Here is a 21,003-nt window from a genome sequence, read left to right as displayed (position 1 = left end):
GCCCCAAAAGTCTGTTAATCTATAAACACAGGCACACATTAGCTGCCTCTGCTACAATATGACCAAGTAGTTGACAAGTGATCGTTATGTATGGAAGCTGTTAGCAGTGGGGATGTTAGAGAAATCCCTTGTGGTATGGGTGTGACTGGGAAGGCCCTGAGCACTTCCCCAAACTATATAGTTTAGATGTCCTTCTACAGACTTAGCAAACTACTCTGAAGAGAGGAACCTGTGCCACATAACCCACATGCTGTGGCTCTCAGGGGCTGGACTAGAAGCTGCTGAGCACAGAGGAATTGAAAATGCAACCATGGTGTTTGAACACCTCTTCAATTTTACAGGCAAAGGAGGCTCTTCCCTGAGGAGCAGGTATGCTCCACAGCTTCTCTGGCTGTCCAGACAGGCAGGAGGGATTGAGATGCAGGTCAGTATGCTAGGAATCAGTCCCTACTAGTTTATCCAGAGATATTTATCTCACTGAATGCCTGTGTTTGAAAATGAAATCCCTGTACCCAGTACTGAAAGTCTCAGCTTTGATTTGAGCTATATGGAAAATTTTGACCTTTAAGAACTGCTGACTTGACTGGTTGTCACGTGGCTGTCAGTGGCCCTCAGACGCTGATTGTTGGGAGAATCATTTGGAAAAGAGCAGAGAAGTATCTGCATGTCGTCAGCTCAGTGTTAATATAATTATCCTTTTCTTCTGGACTAAAAGAATGGTTTAGCATAGGGCTCATAGAGTAGGAAAGATGCTCTTCCAAACAGCAAGAAAACAATGATTTTTATGATACTTGCAACTGAGAAAATAAAAAATGGAAACATCCAATTCCTCTTTTTAAAAGCTCTTAATAACTAGTAGTGGTAGTACAAATGTAAAGAACATGGAAAATGCTAGAAGACAATTCTGAAGCACACATTCAAATTTTGTACAGACTGGAAGTAAATTCAAGTGTGAAATGTATCAAACATAAGGGCTCAACAAGAAGAATGTAAACACTGTCCTTAAGTTATTAAAGTTTAATCAGTTATATCCATAAAAGACAAACAGAAATAGCAGAGCAAGGAAAAAAGTCTAGTTCATACTATATTGAAACAGAGAGTATAATTTGAAGGAAACAAAGTGCATACTTAGAGTGTCTCATATACATTTATTTAAAATAAAAGTTTTAGTTGAACCTGTTCAGAACACTCAAAACTCAGAACTCAGTGAATAAATCCATTAAAACTAAAGTCATAAATGTAAGATTTGAAGGACAATTAAAGTTAGTACATTAGAAATGCTTAATAGATAGTTAAAACTAAGGAATTCTATAAAGATAGCTCATCTAATGGATGCACCAAAACATTTTTGTAGAATACTTTTTTTCCTGATGCAAATACCCATTGTCAGTTGATTCTGTGCAACTATTGTTTGGGATTACTGGACTCACTGTAGCTCTAACTTGTGGCTGTGAGCTGGGGTTTAAGATTATGTTTGAGAGGAGAAAGAACACTTGAATATCTGTGGGTATGAATTCAGCTAGCAAGGTAATAACCAAAGTTTGCACTTGAGAGTAAGTTTTTTACAATTTATTTAGCCAAGGATAGGCAGTGTAGTTTTATTGCATTACAGAGAAAACAGAAAATCACATTCTTCCTCCATTCTAGAGTGCTTTGAGTTCTGTGTATTTAGTAGGTATCATTGTTTTCATTTAGATGAGGAAACTGAGTTTTGGAAAATGAAGTCCAAAAGCAGTATATCAACATTTGCATCATTATTTCCCTAATAAAACCAGTAGCTGACCTGACAAAGGCCTTTATGGAACTAGATACCAAGTCCTTCTCAGGTCAGGGTACTTGGAGGAACTGGATTCAGTTGTCAGAAAAAAGCTGTGGTGGGACTTCAGGTTAGCGATGGTTTTGAGATAGATCAGTCTAGATCTTCTCCCGTAGTGACCTCACCCAGAGTTGTGATGACTTTCTCTCTCATGTGACTGCCATGTTTTGCAGCATGGTGCTTGCCCTGAACACGCTCCATCGCTCTCTGAGAAAAGGCATGAAGGTGTGTTCTCTTTGTAAAGGGTTCTGCTTTGCCCTGCCTTCAGAAAGTGGCATAGCCCACACTGAAAACAAACTGATCTTATGTATCATCTGTTTCATGCCATAAAAAGGAAAACTGAAGAGGTGAACGGGGCCTCCCAGCTATTCCCTGGGAAAACTTCAGAGCAGAGTTGTAATGCTTGTGACATCTCCTAAGGACTGAGCTGGAGAAGCAAACCTGTTCAGACCTTCCTTCTAGGGAGCAGCCCTTTTGTGCCCTGCCTTATTTCAAGAGGAAGCAGGCTTTTCCTCCTGAGCTCTGCCTGTGGGAGCATCTGGAGGCCCTTTGACACTGGCAGTGGACTGGTCTCCTTTTTGGGGTTCTCTTCCCAGACCCTGTGGCCTTCCTGCTGTTGTGAAGTTTGGCACAGCCTCTAGACTCCTAAGATTTGGCACAAGCCCTCTGTGTTACTTGCTAAAAGGTTGTATTTCTAGATTTTCTGTGTCCATTTCTGAGCACATGAGATTCTCTTGCCTGTGGGATTGTTTTGTATTATGTATCAGTGTCCTCTCTGAAGCTTAGCATACCAGATTGTCTTCAGAAGTACATGGTTCACAGACATCATGTGACATGTGATGTATTCTGTGTCACAATACTTCATTCCTCATGTTTTCTGTATGTTGAGTAAACAAAGCATGGTCTGGGGATTGTAACTGCTGTTTGCTTATGTGGGTTATCAGAGCATGAAAATTGTTTTAACACCATGTGTGCAGTTTGCTCATTCTTTTGAAAACCATGTAAAGTTACAAAACACTTTAGTACCCTGTGCCTAAGTCATCCCTCTATTTCCTATTCCTAGGCACAAGGATATGATCATATGCACATGAAGATCTTGGTATCAAAAGAGCCAAGGCGTCAGAGTTCAAAATGTTGAAGCACAATTATTTAGCAAAATTCCCTCCCAGCCCCAACTTAATCTTAAAGACTCTCCAGGTACTTGATTCAAATATGGTCTGCAAAAACCTTTCTCCTTCATCTGTTCATCTGACTGACTTCTGCTATGTTGGCATCTTCCTAGTCCTCCTTTGTTCAGCATGACCTGGCTGTAGTACTGGGCCCTGCATGGGAACTGTCCAGAACTGTGATTTTTTACATTCTCCTGTCTTTTTTTTTTTTAAGTGAAAATCCCCTTTTGTTATCTTTATCCCTACTTTTCTGTGTCTCCTTCTGGTTAATTCTGCTGTTTTCTAATTTCTTCAGAATGTTTTGGTACAACTGTTATGAAAGACATGAAACCTAATAATTCTGAGTTAGACTTTTCTTTTTTTCCTTTTTTTTTCCTTTCCTTAAAGAAAAGCTGAGTTGGTGAAGGAAAAAGCTTGGACTTGAAGTGAAGGAAGTGAGGAATTTTAGAAGCTGGTAAAATTAACAACTGGTCATACACCCTGGAATGTTTTCTTTCCTAGACAGTGTAAGTTTTTGCGACAAGTATGAGAAAATTGTAAGGAAAAGCACTACTATGCATCTAAAGCATTTTCAGGTGCAGAAGTGTGTCTATTTGCTATGCTGTTATACAAAATGTTTTAAATGTAAAGTTGAAACTGGTCATGCTGTACCTGATGACACTTTTGCTTCTCATTCTGTTCAAGTTTGATATAATTCCTGTTCCCTCTATCTATAAGAAACACAGGTCTGTCATTATGTCTGAGGAAAATGGCACATAAGTAAATTAATTAAGAGGGGAATGTAAAAAAAAAAAAAAAGAAACAACCAACAAACCCCTCCAGAATTTAATCTCTAATTAAAGTTTTTTAATGACCTGTACCAAAACTGTCAACAGCACATAGTAGATCAGGATGTGCTGAGCAGCAGCTGTGAGAATACAAAGATCTTTGCTGTTATCAGGGGCAGGGAGAATAGGGAAGTGGTAAGGAAAAACAGAGTAATTTGCTAAAATTTGATTACCTAGCTTCTGGTTTTGTTTTGTTCGTTCCCCCTCCCCCCCCCCACCCCCCCACCCCCCACCCCGCCCCCCATTATTTTTCTGAGTGGGACAATCATGGGGTGGTAGATGTCTAGATATGTTAAACTAGAGCTAACCTGTAGTTGGGCAAATAATTCTTGCAAACCTTTTGTAACAAAGAAAATAAGATCAGGTTCTTCATGGAATACCACCCAAATCTTTTTCCTCCTAAAATATCCTGCTGTGCTGAAAATACCAATCTGCTTTTATTGAGAGATTCAGAATTCTTAAGCATAATTCTTTCCTCACTTAATAACATTCACCTAAAAGCTTCCTTTTAAATACTCCTGCCAGCTCTAAGCAATGGCACCCCTTCCTCTGACAGTAGTTACCTCTGTGTTCCAGGTCTGCCTGAGGTATGCAAATGCCACTTTCCCCTAGGACAGTTCTCTGGGTTTTAATATGGATAAGTCACCAGCAGAACCCACTTCCCTTGCACTTGTCTTCTTTTATCACCTGCTCTGCAAGACACTGAGCTACTGCCTGTTCCAATGAGTAGCTGCAAGAGTGGAAGAGGGCTACTCTGAAAGGGCCCTAATTACTCCAAAATGGCTCAGCCTGGCTCCAGATGAGTCAGAGCTGATGCGCCTTGACGAAGGAATTAGCTTTCTCTAATGGCTGAACGTGTAGCAGCTAGGTCTGCTCACTGTTCATTTCTCTGAACTTCCTCAGCAGAAATTCAGGATTATTATAATTTTTTAAGCTTACTTTTAGCGCAGAATTTCCCGTCCTTGATTGTGAGCTTTTATGAATTATCCAGTGGCAGTCTGCACATTGGTATGGAATTGATTAGGTTGGTTGGTAGCAGAAGCTACAGAACGTTTATTTTTAATGCCTTTGTGCTTCTTACTTAATTCTTGTTTTGGGGAATTGTTTTTTTTCTCCCTCTTCAGCTGCTGGTGCCTAATAATATCTCTGAAGTTTGTCCCAGACACACCACAGAACTTTATAAAGGGCATGCTGGAGTATTTCAGATCACCTCTTTAGTGACCCTCTGATTCCTCCTAATTACTCAGTGCACTGTGAAGTCTATTCACTTTCGAAATTGGGAGAGGGATATAGGAATAGAACAGTAATTAGCTGTGAGACAGAGGGCATAAAAGATGACATTCTTCAAGACAGATACACTGCTCTTCTTGCAGCTAAAATTGTCATATTTCCATAGAAACACAATATCTTCTAATGCATCTGAAGTTCAGATCTTTCATAAGAAAAAAGATAACATAAAGCCAAGAAATTAAAACCCTTGTGATGATGCACAAGCAACAAGAGGTAAGAATGAAAGATGCCAGAAAGAGCTTAACTTTAATACTGCCTAACTTCTGCTTGTCTGAATTTGAACCCTTTGGAACATAACCATTTGTGTCCCTCATCAGTGATATTTTACCACCGTTTCTGAAGGAATGACCCTTCCGTAAAGGAAAACAAGGTGTAGATCTCCAAAGGTAGAGGAGCTGTGGAGTACCTGTTGCATACAGTATGCTTAGATGTGAGGTGCTGGTGGGGATCACCCCAAATCTGTTGTCATCACAGAGTGATTTATAAGAGGTTTAGCAGAGAAGACATTTCATAGGGGAAGATCTAGAGTGATCTAGAGTGATCTAGACTGAGAAGAGATTTTCACTTGTTAGGTGAGAGAGCTGTTCATTAACCAAACAAATGTAGAAAGTGACACCTGGATTAAAAAGAGAGACTCCTTGAAGAAAGTGTAACTGCTTCAGCTGAGAGGAAAAGACAGATCATTTAATGAACAGGAAGGAATGACCAAGCTTTGGAAAGAAAGATCTAGTCTGTCTCAGCTCTAGAAGTCTTCAAAAGGCCAGGGTGGCTGTACAAGCTAGAATGAGCCATGAGAAACAGACTATCTTTAATGAGTAAACAGAGATTCTCCAGCAAACTATGCATTAGGAAAAATGATGACTCAGTCTGCTGGCAGGGGAGGGAGACCACTTCTGATTTAATTTAACCATAAGTAGTTTAAAAGTGCTTTTTCCTTCCTTTCTTCACTTAAGTCTCTGTAGGTGTTTTCTATACTGAATGTTATGAATACTTTTATTTGTATTTTACTTTAACCTGTCTTGAGTTAAGCAAGATTGCACAGTAAACTGGCTAGCAAGACATTCTTCACACAGCAGCACAGTGAACCTGCAATCCAGGACACTGGGACTCTACCTGCCTCCCTGAACATTGCATAGAGTATCCCAGGGGTACCAAGATATGTCCCAATAGGAGTGAGTTAACAGCTAGAGAAGTGGCATGAATGTTAAGAGAGTAAGAAGCATCTTCTAATGAGCAAGGGTATCCAGGCAAGCTTTCTGGTAGTTAGAAAATCACTTGGGAGCATTCTTTTCTACAAAGATTTTCCATGGTGTCATTAAAATTTTATCTAAAAAGATCCAGGGAAGCGGAATTTTACATGGAGTAGTCTGGCTTTGGCTGAGGTTCTTACAGGAACTCAGGTACTGGAGAGCATAGCCCTACCCCAAGGAGACCGGGAGCTGATGTTGCACAGAGAGGACAAGAGACTGGTAGAATTGACACAGTTCTCTGATAAGGTCAGAGACTGATGTGCTCTCTGGTCTTGGGTTTTTGTTTTTTTCAGTGTTGAAATATTTAGAGAGATTGGATAAATGCTGCTTATGCTTATAACTTTTCTAGTAATAAGTCTAGTTTGTAGTCCGTGATCAATAGTCAATTGATACCTGCTGTTGCAGCAGGAGCTGAAGATTATTATATTCAAGGTAGTTCAACAGGTGTCTGCCATGCAAACATTCTGGGCGGAGGGGATAGTCTCAAGCATTGGCATATGTACTCTCACATAGTTGCAATGGCAAATTTAAGGGCTGATGCCACATTAGTGGAGAGAAGTCTTTGTTGGAAAGTGCAAGTGTAAAGAGAGCTCTGAAACCTAGCTGTAATTCAGCAAATACTCACACTGGTTACGATAACATACAAATGTTTAGATTTCATCAGCAGACCTGATTTCAAAGCCTGTTCCTTCTAAAACTTGGAAGATGTTAACAGTAGAGTAAGGACAGTCCTTTTCTAATTACAGAACTCTAGTTAAAAGGACATTATAACATTTGTGTGAGATATGTATAAATTACTTTGGAACACAAAACTTCATTTAAAGTAGTTGCATGGTTTTTAACATGTTTGATATGGCTGTTTGCATGATTTTCACACTGCCATCTTACAGGACAGTATTGCTAGAACTGAAAAATTAAGGAGGGGAGCTTCCTTGACTGACTCTAATGTATATGAAAGTGAGTTGAACTTACTGACACCTCCCCCCGCTCCCACTTTTAAACTGGAGTCAGTGAGTGCAAACAGGATGAGGGAAGACCCAAATTCAGACCTCTTCTGTATTGAGGATGTCCAGATAGATGACTCACTTTTCCCAGAGGAATGGCCAAGGCCTGATTCCTAGTAGGTGGGGTTGCAGAGTTCTGGGCTCATTGCTAATTCATACTCATAGTATGCAAACTGGACCAGTAATAAAAGAGAAACTGAGAGCATCCCATCTCTGGACTAAATAATTGATTTGACTACGTGTATTAGCTTCAGAATAGCCAGCTTTGAATTCTTCTACTTAAGAAGACTTGAGAATGAATCCTACATAACGGATTCATACTGTTCTTTATTTATCATAGAGAGCAGGTGTCTTCTGACACACAGTGTGTGTCAGGTCAGTAATCTGCAGCGTACAGCTTATAAACAGGTTAAAACATTTTCATTTTTGTTCAGGTTGTATAAAATTTTGGTTTTGGCTCCTTGAGAAACAAAATTATTGATCCGTGTCATGTTGAACATGACTATGATGAAAATATCATTAAAGGCTGCTCACATGTTCTTCCCCTGCATATATATTTTTAGGTTAACTTAGAGATGCTACACCTGGTATGATTTTCTTAAGTTTTCTACCAAAAGAGTTTTCAACTCTCATATTATTGATACCTACTTAGAGTCCTTGGTTTACCTAAACCAGAGCATGTGGCTTCCTTGAGTCAAAACGAAGGCCTAGACCCACTCTCTCAGTGACGCAGTTTGTCCCTTCCTTTATTTCAGTCTCATGGTTTTTACTGTGTCACCGAGTTTTTAGAACACAGGTATAAATGCAAGCATCATAGACTAATGTAACAGAACAAAATTTTATTACAATAAATATAATCTCTTTAAATCACTGTTTAAGGTCACATTTTCATTCAGTGAAGGGAAGTCTGCGATGTGGTACCATCTAGTTACACTTAAAGGACAACACTTCAAACCATTCTTCAGAGCACTGACATTGTTTCAGTGCTAGTATGCATTAAAAAAAAAAATGAAAGAAACATTTCATTCATTCTGGAAAAAAGCCAACAAACCCCCCCCCCCAACCCAACAGTATTTTTTTTTCCTGATAACTTTATTGTTACTATGAGGAAGATAAAGAGATGTAAACTTCTGGGTGAGAGAGAAGTGTTTCACACTCAGTTATGACCATTGCTTCTCATAGATCTGATTTATTTGCATCATAGATATCAAATGCTTTAAATTCAAATGGCTGCAATTCATTATTTTAAAAATATATTTCTAGTTTCAGGCTTTTTGTATTTTCCGGTTTTTGCAAACCTGAGAAATACAACTTCATGTTTCTTCAACACTATGGAAACACTGGACTTTATCATACAGATTGACTTGTTTTACATTCAGAAAGCCAGCTTATTAATGAGAAAAAAAATTAGCATAAAATTGTCCTGATGCAATACATCATAGGATAAACATTAGGGCTGTTGGTGGTAAACCTACTTAATGTTCTCAATGGTAATGTTTTCATTTTAAAAAAGGGCTCAGGCATTTCAGATGTATTCAAATGTTATGCCTTAGGTTTATATTGATATTAAATAATCCCCTGAATACAGTACAAACATAATATCAAATTTCCATTGAATGCTAATTACCAAAGAAAAGAATGGCAGTTTTTAAGCATCTGGTCCTCAACCTCAAGGCAGGGATGTTTTGTTTTGTTTTGTTTTTTGTCTGATGAAAGAAAATAAAGGAATATCTCAGTCCACTTAGCAGTAACAAAGGAAGACAAATGATGTGATGTGATTCAGTCATGCGGCTGCGTCTCCTGGTTCAGCAGCCAAGAAGTGCTCAGAGTGACTGCTGGGCAAAGAGACAGGCTCTCGTATGAAGGACTACACAGTCAAATTCCCTGTGACTTCCATGAACTGTCACCAGGCCTATACAAACAAGGCCCTAACTGTCATTGTTCCTGATCCGTTCCTGGTATTTTCATTTTGAAAGGAAAGTTGTTGTGAATGGACGATTGAAATGCAAACAGAAATTTGCAATTAGCAGTGGTGATTTCCTTCTGCTGCAAATAAGATAGACTGTGGTTAGTCTCCCGTTCTGAGCCTTTTTCTGAAGCTTTTGTTGGAAGGTCTTGTCTGAACCTTTGGTGTGTACCATTAAGTCTTTCAGCCACACCTTATCTGAAGCTTATCTAAGTACTAACAGGCTTTCTAATGTACTTCTCAGTGTAGTTTCTAGGCTGATCATAACAATATCAACAAGGATATTAAATTAGCAAAACTGGAAAATGAACACAAGTGATTTCTAGATGTAATTAGTTATAGCATGGCTGCTCTTTGTTGAGGTATCTGCAATGCAGATGCAGCAGAAAAAGGGGAGAAAGGGAATGTTATGTTCAGGAAGGGGTAGCCTGCTTTGAAGGCTTGTAAACGCAGTTCACAAATGAATTGAAATATTGTAGTAACAATATCTTTGTAAGGTCACATATTCTTGCTGTGATACACTCAAGTTTTAGCTTTTGAAATGTAGAGTTTTGTTTCTTTTTGAAGTATTTTGTATAGCCTTCTCAGAAATTGCATAGTAGTCAATGCACATATGCTCTTTCCGTACTACCTTTTCATGTGCTCCATAAGATCTATACTGCTGTCTGGGTTCACCCAGCACACTCTTTAACCACCACTACTGTAAACTCATTACCAGCATTTGTGGGTGTGTAGCTTGACATAGCACAATCTTTTCAGAGCAGATGATGAAGATGCATGATCACTATTTCAGGCTGCTATAGAAAGTGGGATATGCACATGGCTTCTGGAGGAAAAAGATCTTTGTTTGGTGGTTTTATTTTTTGCCAAAGATGATCATTTGAGGCAAAGGTGAGGCCACCCTCTCCTACCTTTGTAGGGACTTGTGAGCAGTTACTGCAACCCTGGATGAGGCCACTGACCTGCCCCTAACCTATCACTGAAGTCCAAGGAAGGAATAATTAAGAAAGGGAGTGGAGAAGAATCATTTCTAGATGCAGAAAAGTGAACAGACTCTCCTAGAAATCCCTAGGCCCCAGCTGTGCCTCCCCTGACCCTGTGATTCACATCCAGCCTGCAAAGGAGATGCTGCAACTCCGGACACCTCTGATGCTGTGGCAGCTGCAGAGGCCAGTGCTGCACATGCAGCAGCCTCTGTCTCTCCCAGCCAGCACTTTCTAGGTGCAGCTGAACTCTGTACCTGGACTGCTGTCTGATTTCACTCCTTTTCCCTTAGAGACCTAACACTGGCCAAAGTATTTACCAGCAATTTATTTATTACTCTTCCATCCACCTGCTCTTTAGCTAATTGCTACTTTAGTAGGCTGGGCACTGAGTTCACAGGGTCAGCAAGTTATGTAGCCAGCCTTGGCTGGGTATGAGAGAGGAAAAAGGGTAACTTTAATCCAGAATTCATTAACACGTACTCATTCTCACTTTCATTTACAAGCCCCTTTATTGCTTATTTTCAGTTATGTGCCAACACAGAAAGTAAAATTCCAAGGGGGAATTTTGAATAGGAGTGAGGTAGAGGAGTAAGTATTGTCCTGCTCATGTTTCTGGCAGAGAAGCACAAAACAGTGGAGGGAGAGTGCATGGACAGGACACCAGCCTGGTGCTGTGGCTACACAGTAGGTAAGAGTCCTGTTCCCTGTTTGACTTGGGAACTCATTTCTACAGCTTCCATTTTCCTTCCATTCAATATTCATGACTATGTGCTGAGCTAGATCAGAGAAATCATCAGACAAAAAATGAACCTAATTTAAAGAAGAAAAAAGTAAAAACGAAATGATTAACCAGGTTCTAGCAGATCAGCAAGATCAGCTCTGCAAATGTTAGTGCAGGGAAAAGAGGAGGAAGGAGAGAGGTAGGACAACTGTTTGCAGTAACAGTTTGAATCTATGCTGGCTTAAACTGTGTGAACTTGGCCTGACTTAGACTATTGCACATCATATTCATGCTTGAGACGAGATTTCTGTGCTCTGATTTTAGATTTGTGTGTGGGATTTATTCTTGGGCTTCAGTGAGTGGTCATGCCCAGGACTCAGGTTTAACTATGGCAACAGGATAGCTTTAGACATAAGCCCTAGGTCTGTCATTTATGCAATGTAAAAATACCTTTACCCTAATTTTCAGCAAATGTTTCTCTCTCAGTTTTGAATCATAGAATCATAGAATGCTTTGGGATGGAAGGGACCTTTAAAGGTCATCTAGTCCAACCCCCATGCAATTGGCAGGGACATCTTCAACTAGTTCAGGTTGCTCAGAGCCCCATCCAGCCTGGCCTTGAATGTTTCCAAGGATGGGGCATCTACCACCTCTCTGGGCAACCTGCTGCAGTGTTTCACCACCCTCATCATGAAAAATTTCTTCCTTGTGTTCAGTCTAAATCTACCTTTAGTTTAAAACCATTATCTCTTATCCTGTTGCAGCAGGCCTTGCTAAAAAGACTATCCCCATCTTTCTTGTAGGCCCCCTTTAAATATTGAAAGGCTGCAATAAGGTCTCCCTAGAGCCTTCCCTTCTCCAGGCTGAACAACCCCAGCTCTCTCAGCCTTTACTCACAGGAGAGGTGTTCCATCCCTGTGATCATTTTTGTGGTCTTCCTCTAGACCCGCTCCAACAGGTCCATGTCCTTCCTGTGCTGAGGACCCCAGAGCTGGATGCAGTACTGCAGGTGGGGTCTCACCAGAGCAGAGTAGAGGGGCAGAATCACCTCCCTCGACCTGCTGGCCACCCTTCTTTTGATGCAGCCCAGGATACGGTTGGCTTTCTGGGCTGTGAGAGCACATTGCCGGCTCATGTCCAGCTTTTCATCTACCAGTACCCCCAAGTCCTTCTCCTCAGGGCTGCTCTCAATCCCTTCATCCCCCAGCCTGTACTGATACTGGGGATTGCCCCAACCCAGGTGTAGGACCTTGCACTTGTCCTTGTTGAACGTCACGAGGTTCACACAGGCCCACTTCTCTAGCTTGTCCAGGTCCCTCTGGATGGCATCCCGTCCCTCAGGTGTATCAGCTGCACCACTCAACTTGGTGTCATCTGCAAATTTGCTGAGGGCGCACTCAATCCCACTGTCTATGTCATTGATGAAGATACTGAATAGCACTGGCCCCAGTACGGACCCCTGAGGGACACCACTTGTTGCTGATCTCCATCTGGACATCGAGCCATTGACCACTACCCTCTGGATGGGACCATCCAGCCAGTTTGCTATCCAACAAACTGCTAACACTTTAGCAAGTGCTTAGGTGTTTTACTGAGGAAAACATAGTTTTGAAAGCTGTTATTGTACACTAGAGAACCTTCAGTTCTGTGCTAAGAAGGCAAGGTAATTATTCGTACTTTGAAGTTTATCATAGAGTCAAAAAATACTTTAGGCTGAATGGCACCTCTGGAGCTCATTTAATCTGGTCCAGCTCTCTGACAGACGAAGGGCCAGCCCCAAAGATAGATCTGTTACTTACACTGTTTCTTTTTCAGTTACTTGCTATTTAACTGTTACAAATTAGAGTATCTTCTTACAAGTCTATCACTACTTTTAAAGAAGTGAAATTGAAGCTCAGTTTTCAGTCCTCAAGCTGCTCCAGTAATATCATACACTTCTGTTTCAAGAACGATATGGTGCAGGCAAGCCAGGACAAGCATCCACTGTGAACGTGTCCAGTGAGCTGAGTGACAGGCATGTTGTAAAAATAATGACGAGAGAGGGAACCCCTGATAACTGAGTTCTGCTGTACAGATGAACCATCTCCATAAAACATTGAGAGTGAGAGTTTGGGGATTTCTCTTTGGATTTTTTTTTTAGCAGTTCTGCTTTGTTTTCTGCTGCAGTACTGCAGTCTGAAGTCTACATCCTGCAGGACACTGCAATTCACCAGCCTGTTATTAAAGCTGACTAGAGGTTGAAACCTGGGAGTTTTTAGAAACATTTTTAATGAAAAATGTCTATTCATATAAAACAACTCCTTTTACAAGAAGACAGTGGTTTCAATGAAATTTTATTTCATCGAAAGGGGTTTCTTCTCAGCCTGAGGCTGATTCAAAGCAGAGATTGCTGGCAATGCCGCCGTACCTTCTCCTCACCACAAACCAGCACAATGCCAATCCTGCTTCTCCAAATTCTGCTGAGCGGCCTGATTCTGGGAGGGGAAGGGCTGAAAACTGAGTCCTTCCTGTCCTGATGGGACATTTTGTTTGACAACAGGAAAACCTCAAATCTGGTCTGTTTTGAAAGAGCTTTGACTTTCTTCTCTAGTATTTGGAATATGAGAAGAAATTAAGGCAGCAATTTTTTTCCAGACCTAAAATAAATAAACATAATTAATAATATATATTTTATATTAATAGATTTATATTATATTATATTGTACTGTATTGTATTATATTATATTGTACTGTATAATATAATATAATATAATATAATATAATATAATATAATATAATATAATATAATATAATATAATATAATATAATATAATATAATATAATATAATATAATATAATATAATATAATATAATATAATATAATATAATATAATACAATATAATACAATATAATATAATATAATATAATATAATATAATATAATATAATATAATATAATATAATATAATATAATATAATATATAATATATAATAAAATATATATTAATAATAAAAATATATAGAAGTCTTGCTTTTACTTTTTCAATGAAAAACTTTAAAGATCACATATTTATTCTCATGCAGGATGGCAGCTTTTCTTACTTCTCAGTTCCATGGGAAAATGTTAGTTTCCCCTAATCAGAGCATGTGGGTGCCAGGCGTAAATTTTGCAGTACTAGTAAGACTTTTTCTTCCTTCAGTCTTTGCTAATAGATGTATATTTCCTGTTCAGGTTTGTATTACAGAAGTTTAAACAGATTCTTATTTTGAAATCCCATTTCATATTGTCTGTGTTTTGTCTCTTCATTGTACCTTTATCACCTGTCTCACAGTGCAGAGAATTTTCTGAGATGTCTTGGTCTGTATATTAACACATCCCTTCCAAATCACAGCTAGTGAGAAATCAAGTCTTACCTTAAGGACTTCTGTATTTGCATTCATGGGATCCATTTATTTTTTTTCTGGAACTGGAACTGAAAAAGCATATAGGATTGATTTGTAGGGTAGAATTTATTCTCCTGAATCCCATTATCAAAGAGATCTGTAAGTTGTTATTGACAGTCCTACCTTAGAGTATATCAAAAAACCCTCAAGGGAAAACACGGAGAAAATGTTAACTTTTCTAAGAGGTTTTGACTCACAGTCTCTCTCCAACAGAGATTTCTTAATTATCCTACTTTCTGCAGAAAAACAGGTCTTGACACTGGTGCTATGGGAACCCTGTGGCACCAGTTCTACCTCTGTGGATATGTGTCAGAATCACAGGGATGAAGGAAGGTGGTCCCTGTCACTACCTTTATTGCCAAGGAGTTAGGTTGTCATATTTTTGTGGGCTTTTACTGGTTCTGCAGGGCAGCTCAATGAATAGCAAAGTGTATGTGAACGTTTCTGAGTATAAAAGTATATCCAGTCTTTTCCTTAAATGCCTTAGCTGACTTAGGGCACTAAGAAACCACTTACATTTCAATGCCTGACAAAAATAATCATGACACATGGCAAGAGGAAGGCTATGATCTGGTGCAAAAAAAGAGAATAACATTGCAATTCTGGTTTGTGTGCTTACAGCCATATGCAGTATGCAGTGATACTGTGCAGAATGACAAAATGCTGTTCACTGGTGAAAATGTAAAGTACTGTACACGTATATATCAGCAAGAGAGAAGAAAGAAATTTTCTGTAATAGTTTCCACAGCCGAAGCCTTTTTTGCTGCACCAAGCATGGTATGCTAACATAGTTAGAGTAGTTATTTGCTTGGCGTGCTATTTGGTCTGTTAATGCAATCGAGTACTATAGTATTTTTGTAAGAAAGAGTTGTAAGTATTTCAGTTCACTTTTGAATATTTTAAGGTCAACTCTAACTGCATATTTTGATCAATAACACAAGGAAATATGCCTCACTCCAATAATCAGCACTTTTTCTGTGCCTTTCAAAGTTCTTTAAAACAGCCAGGGAGGAAAATAACCAACACGCCTACCCAGCATAAATTAAATGTGCCAACGGGTGAACTGAATTCATACTTCAATTTTATGTAAGTTTTATGCACATATTTGGTTTGCTTTTAAATAAAACATGAGCAGTTACTCTTGCAATGGGTGGCAGCACTTCATGAAAGACACAGCTTTGACAGTATGCATTATATTAATGATTAGTTGTCTAAGACCTGTCAGGGATGTTGACAATACTTCTGCTGGTTTTTGAAGGTAGGCCATTGACTGTAGGAGCAGAAGGTCATCCAGTCTCTCTCTGGGAAATGTGTCCCACTGCTGAGAGCCAGCCACAGAAGGATTGTACATTAAATTCAAAATCCTAATTCAACATTGCATTCTTGATTCTAGTTGAGCAGAGCTAAATATGAGTTCAGGTGCCATTGCTGTGATATGTTTACTGCCTTGCTTAAGAGGCATATGCTTAAATGCTTTGTTTCATAGGGGCTTACAGAAGTAATGTGCAAATATGTTTCTGAGGTTGAGAGATACAAGACCAGGATGAAAATTAACTTGGTATTTTCTCAGGGCTTGCTCACAGAGGATTAGGGTATATCCTAGGTAATCCGATTACTTCAGGAAGCTGAAACAGGAGCTTCCAGGGCAGAGCAATATATTATATTTGGTTTAAGGCTTCCAGGCACAAAATATTTAGTGGTGTTTGCAAAGAGAAAGTTGTTACCCAAAAAAACTTTGGACAGATTCTGATTTGACAGTTTGGGAGTTGACTTAGGGCTGGTGAAATGACTTTCCTGATCTCAGCAGAATCCTTACTGTACCTCAAACATACCCTTAAATTTTATGTTGTGTTATATATTATCAGGGCTAATTAATATACTCAAAATCATAAAACTACCAGCTTTGTCATGAGGGTAAGTAGGAAAGAACTTCCCTAGATGGGTACCTCTGCTTAGAAAAGGAAGCAGAGTTAGTGTGGAATTAGCTAATTCAAGCAATTAAACACAACTTCTCTTCAAGATCTAGATATATGCCATGTAAGTCCCATTTTAGGACTAGCAACTTTTGTAGATCACTAATGTACAAAACTTCCTCTGTCCCTGGTGCTCGTGAAGACATGTCTCCACAACACACCTCCACAGCAAAACTGTAGTAAAATATTGTTATTTCTTGTATTTGGCCAGGATTATCATAGCATGGACTGTAAATTACACAGTGGTTCTTGATTTTGTGAGATTTGATTATAAATCAGATGGTGCAGATCAATACAGAAGAGGACTGGAGAGAGGTCTGGTTGATTATATGAATTGGAAAAATGTCAAATGATGAATGTAGGGTAGACACATGCCATAGGAATGGATATTGTAGCAGAACATTGCTGAAGGATAGCACATATTCAGCAACTCTGATTCAGTGGTCAGCATATTTATTTTGCTCCACTTTCACCATGATGAAAATTTACCTGGGGAACATGTAAGATACCATCTCAAGTTTTAAAAACATGGGTTAAATACTTCAGCTTGCTGGGGGGAAAAAAAAAGGGAAAAAAAAAAAAAAAAAAGGCTATCCTGAGCAATATCAGCCACGGTTTTCAGCTCATTCTAAGAAACAGTATGAATAAGATCACCGATTTGTTTTGTCTTCCGCAGCCCAATAAATCAGGCACCTTTTGTATGACTAGTTTCCTGTAAAAGGCATCTGAAAGACCAAAATGTAGCTGAAACTCGTGCCTTTGGGATTCCTTCTCAGAGGCTTTATCACTATATATGTTGCATATCTTGTCATATTATAATAATGAGAATCGTGAGTTAGGAATTAACTATTTACCTGTATGGTTTTCTGAAAACTCCTCTGGCTATAAAAATCGTTCTGGAGAAACCCCCCAAATAACTTCTGTTACAGAATTTAACCAATGGAGCTTAGCACTTGGAGGGAGAAGCGTGACCATAGACTACTGTTTTCCTGTGAGACACAAGAGGTCCACCCCTTCTGAGTACAGCAGCAAAACCAGCAACTCCTAAATAGTAAGGGGAGGTTGCTATCAGCTTTTTAAACATGCACATAAAGCTAAATTTCAGTGATTGGAAAATAGCATCCGGACTTGGGTAAGCAGGCTTAAACAAAATTTTCCAAGCATGTCAGAGCTCTGTTCATTACAAGCTGCTGCAGTGAAGCTATGTGCACTGGCGTTCCAGACATCTTCATTTGAGCTATTAAACACCTCAAACCAATTTGATTATGCAGCTTTTTAGTGTATGGTTTGTTTGCTAACAAAAAGTCCACTGTTATTTCCTCACGCTCCAGGATGGCCTCAACAATGAATCCTGGTTCATTCATGTGTACCCCTGCATGTTTGGGTTTTTTTAAACCTGCTGTGCATTACTGTCCATTTGTCAACATTCACTTTTATTCATCATATGTCAGACCATTTGCAGAGCAATTCCAAATCCTTATGAAATCTCTTTGCAGCTGTCTTGGGGCTCAGCATTTCACTTTCTCCATCAACACTCCATGGAAGTTATCTACATAGAAGAAAACAACAAAGGCTTTAGTTCTTGTCCCCTTTGAGACCTATTTTAATACTTGGCCCAGCTAGAAGAGGTCCTTCAGTATCGTGCTGTTGTCTGTTTTGTGAACTGTTACCTTATGTAGTCTTTTAACTGGGATTCTCACTACCAAGTGTTGTGCAAAAGCTTGGCAGAAAGTGAAGCTTTTTCAAATTCAAATATTCTATGTTATTATGTGAACTGTGCATCTGTCTCAGTAGTACTAGCAGGGATGTAATTTCCTGTTTGTCTTTTATTTAAAACTGGTCCTGAATTTTGTTTAAGCCCTACCAAAAGAAATACATTCCTAATCACAGCAAATGGCTTTTCTAAAAGTGTTACTTATAAGTACTAACATCTGAATTAAACTACACATATGTGTCTGTGGCTGAAGAGATGAATTTGAAGCAGAAATGCAGAACTTTCTTTTAGGTATATTATGAGAATAAATCCAAATTGCTGGCAGCAAAATATTGTCCTTGTTAATAGAAATTCTGTTTAAAAATATTGTAGTGTTCTTCAGAAATCTTAAGCATCACAGGTGACCGTGGACAGTCCTGCTCCCAAAGAAAGGAAGGGCAGGTTTTCCAATCCTTTCAAAAGAAGTCTTCACAGAATAGTGTTTTAGAGAATGGTTTGAGGGAAGATCATACTGGATTAAAGACGAAATGGTGCAAGCCTGTGGCATAGCTGAAACTTTTAAATTATTGCTGTTTTGAAGGGTGGACTTGCCAATTGTTCCAGTCATCTACAAGCTTTTCTCTGTGCTTGAATACACTGTCTAATCAAGAAAGATTGATATTCTCAGCCTCTCACCATGCTATACATATACCCCTCCCCCTGGCAAAATTGTATTCTTTCTTTTCCCCTCGTTTCATCCCAAAATGGTAATTTGGAATTAAAATGGAGTGAAAAAAATACAGAATGATGACCAGGAAAAGAAACTCAGAGAAAACCTACAGCCAGCTTCCTGTAGTGAACAACTCTCTGCAAATCTCTGAAAGTGAGATTTATGCTTCTGCTGTATTCAGGGCATTTTCTGTGCAAACTGTGCCTTTGCTTTTGAGCTTCCTAACATGGCTTCTTAGGCAGTAAAGATTACTGATGGCTTCTTCTCATCTATCATGCTTCAGCTGTGTCATCTCCAGACAACTTATGCTTGCAACCAAACATGTTCAAGCCATAGAAGCTTGAACTTTTAGTAAGTTTCTAAGTTCAAGGAACGTGGGTATGATTACATTTTTCATCTGCATGAGTGTCAGTGCCAGCCAGAGTGTGACCCTACATGCACTGTAGGTGCAGATGGCCCACTGTGATGTCACTGAGTGGTGGATGGTGATGTCAGCGAGCAATGGACTATGACCTTGTGCCCCTTGCTGGTTGTCATCGGGCACCAGCAGAGCCTGGCCCAGCCTGGCTTGTGCCTGGACTCCTGCTGAGCGTGCCTGTGATATGTGGAGGGTGGAGCGAGGCTTCTCCTGGTGCCAAGTGATGCTTTGGGGGCTGCCGTCAACAGCTCTCGGTGCTCATCCCAGAGCCGTGCCCTGTGTTTCCCCGGCCCTGCCTGGTTCAGGCAGCCGGGCACTGTGGGGCACGGTTGCAACAGCAGAGGTGAGCTGTGCGGGGAAACGTCCCCGCGGGGTGGCTGTGGGGTGGGCGATGGGGCTCGGGGAGCCAGAAGGGTGTCCTTCTCGAGAGGCCTGGGCATTTCATCCTCTTCTCCCCTCCTGGGACAGTGAGTGACCATGGCCTCTCTCCCTTTTGCAGTGTGTGACACCAGTGAGGGACAGCAGCTCCTTGTCCTCGGCTCTCCCCAGCCTGCCACAAGATGCAAACATGGCTGTGGAGACAGAGTGGAGCTGCTCCATCTGCCGTGACGTTCAAGATGATGTCACTTATGTGATGCCCTGTTTCCACCACTTCTGCCTGGGCTGCATTGTGCGGTGGGCAAAGAGGAGACTGTTGTGCCCTCTTTGCAGGCAGACAGTCAACAGCATCACTTACTCTGTGAGGTCAGAGGACGATTTTTTGGAGACGGTTCTTTGACACCCCTCAGATCCATCAGTTGCCAGCAAACAGGATGAGCAGGGGGCTGTGGCACCGTCATAGTAAATCGGTGCTGCTATGGGCTGGACGAGGAGGCCTTGATCCAGGAGCTGCAGCCCTTCCTGCAAGACCAGACGGTGACATTTGTGCACCAGCTCACAGACATCGCTGCAGAGGGGTGCAGTGAGCAGATCCTGTGGCAGCTGGACCTCCTGGACTCCCATGCTGCCGAGGAGCAAGAGGAGAGCCCTGTGGCTACCCCTGGCCCTGCCGCCTCCCCTGGGGGGGGACTCCTGTCCCCAACTCCAGAGCACAGGAGGAGCCCCATGTAGAGCTGGGGCAGGCAGTGGCAGATCCCTCTGCTCCTGGCTGGGGCAGGGACTGCTCACCTGGGGACACCCAGTGCCCCCCGAATAGGAGGGCCAGCAGCTCCCAGGCCTCTTCAGCCTACGAGAGGCCATGTCACCGGCAACACTAGGGTGCCTCAGAAGCTGGCAAAACCAGGGCTGGGCCAGCAGCCCCCAAGGGGACTTGGGGGCACTTGTTAGTAACCTGACCAAGAAAGAAGAAAATAAAACTATGAAAACGGAAGGAAAAGTCTTAGTGCCTCATTACAAGCAGCACAGCTGGCATTGCTATGGCCACCTGTGATGCTTTCTCTTCCTTCTGGTGCTGTGCACACCTTCCCTGTCATGTGTCTGCTGCAGCCTGAGGTGGATGGGGCCTGTCTGGTGGGAGAGGGTACAGCTGTGCAGCCCTTTGCCCGGGTGGGGAGGTCTCCAGTTCCAGCCTCTGCCCCATCACTCATTAGCCCAGGCCTGGCCTCCTCTGCACTTCACCCTCTGCCCTGATGTCTTGGGGCTCTGCTCTCCTGCCAGCCTTCACTGCTCGCTATGACCTTGGTACAGTGGCACCCAATACCTCCTTCTGTGCAGAAACACATCTTGGTACTGGGCTCT

General features: G+C 40.9%; 1 pseudogene; it reads left to right on the top strand.

Moving 5' to 3' along the window:
* The first annotated feature begins 19,834 nt into the window (after positions 1–19,834).
* LOC148050424 (uncharacterized) lies at positions 19,835–20,522 on the top strand (annotated as a pseudogene).
* The last annotated feature ends 481 nt before the right edge of the window (positions 20,523–21,003 follow it).

Source organism: Nipponia nippon, unplaced genomic scaffold (assembly GCF_047370975.1).
Source record: "Nipponia nippon isolate SJK-2023a ecotype South Korea unplaced genomic scaffold, ASM4737097v1 scaffold_8, whole genome shotgun sequence".
Classification (NCBI taxonomy): Eukaryota; Metazoa; Chordata; class Aves; order Pelecaniformes; family Threskiornithidae; genus Nipponia; species Nipponia nippon.
This window is presented reverse-complemented; position numbering and strand designations above follow the sequence as displayed.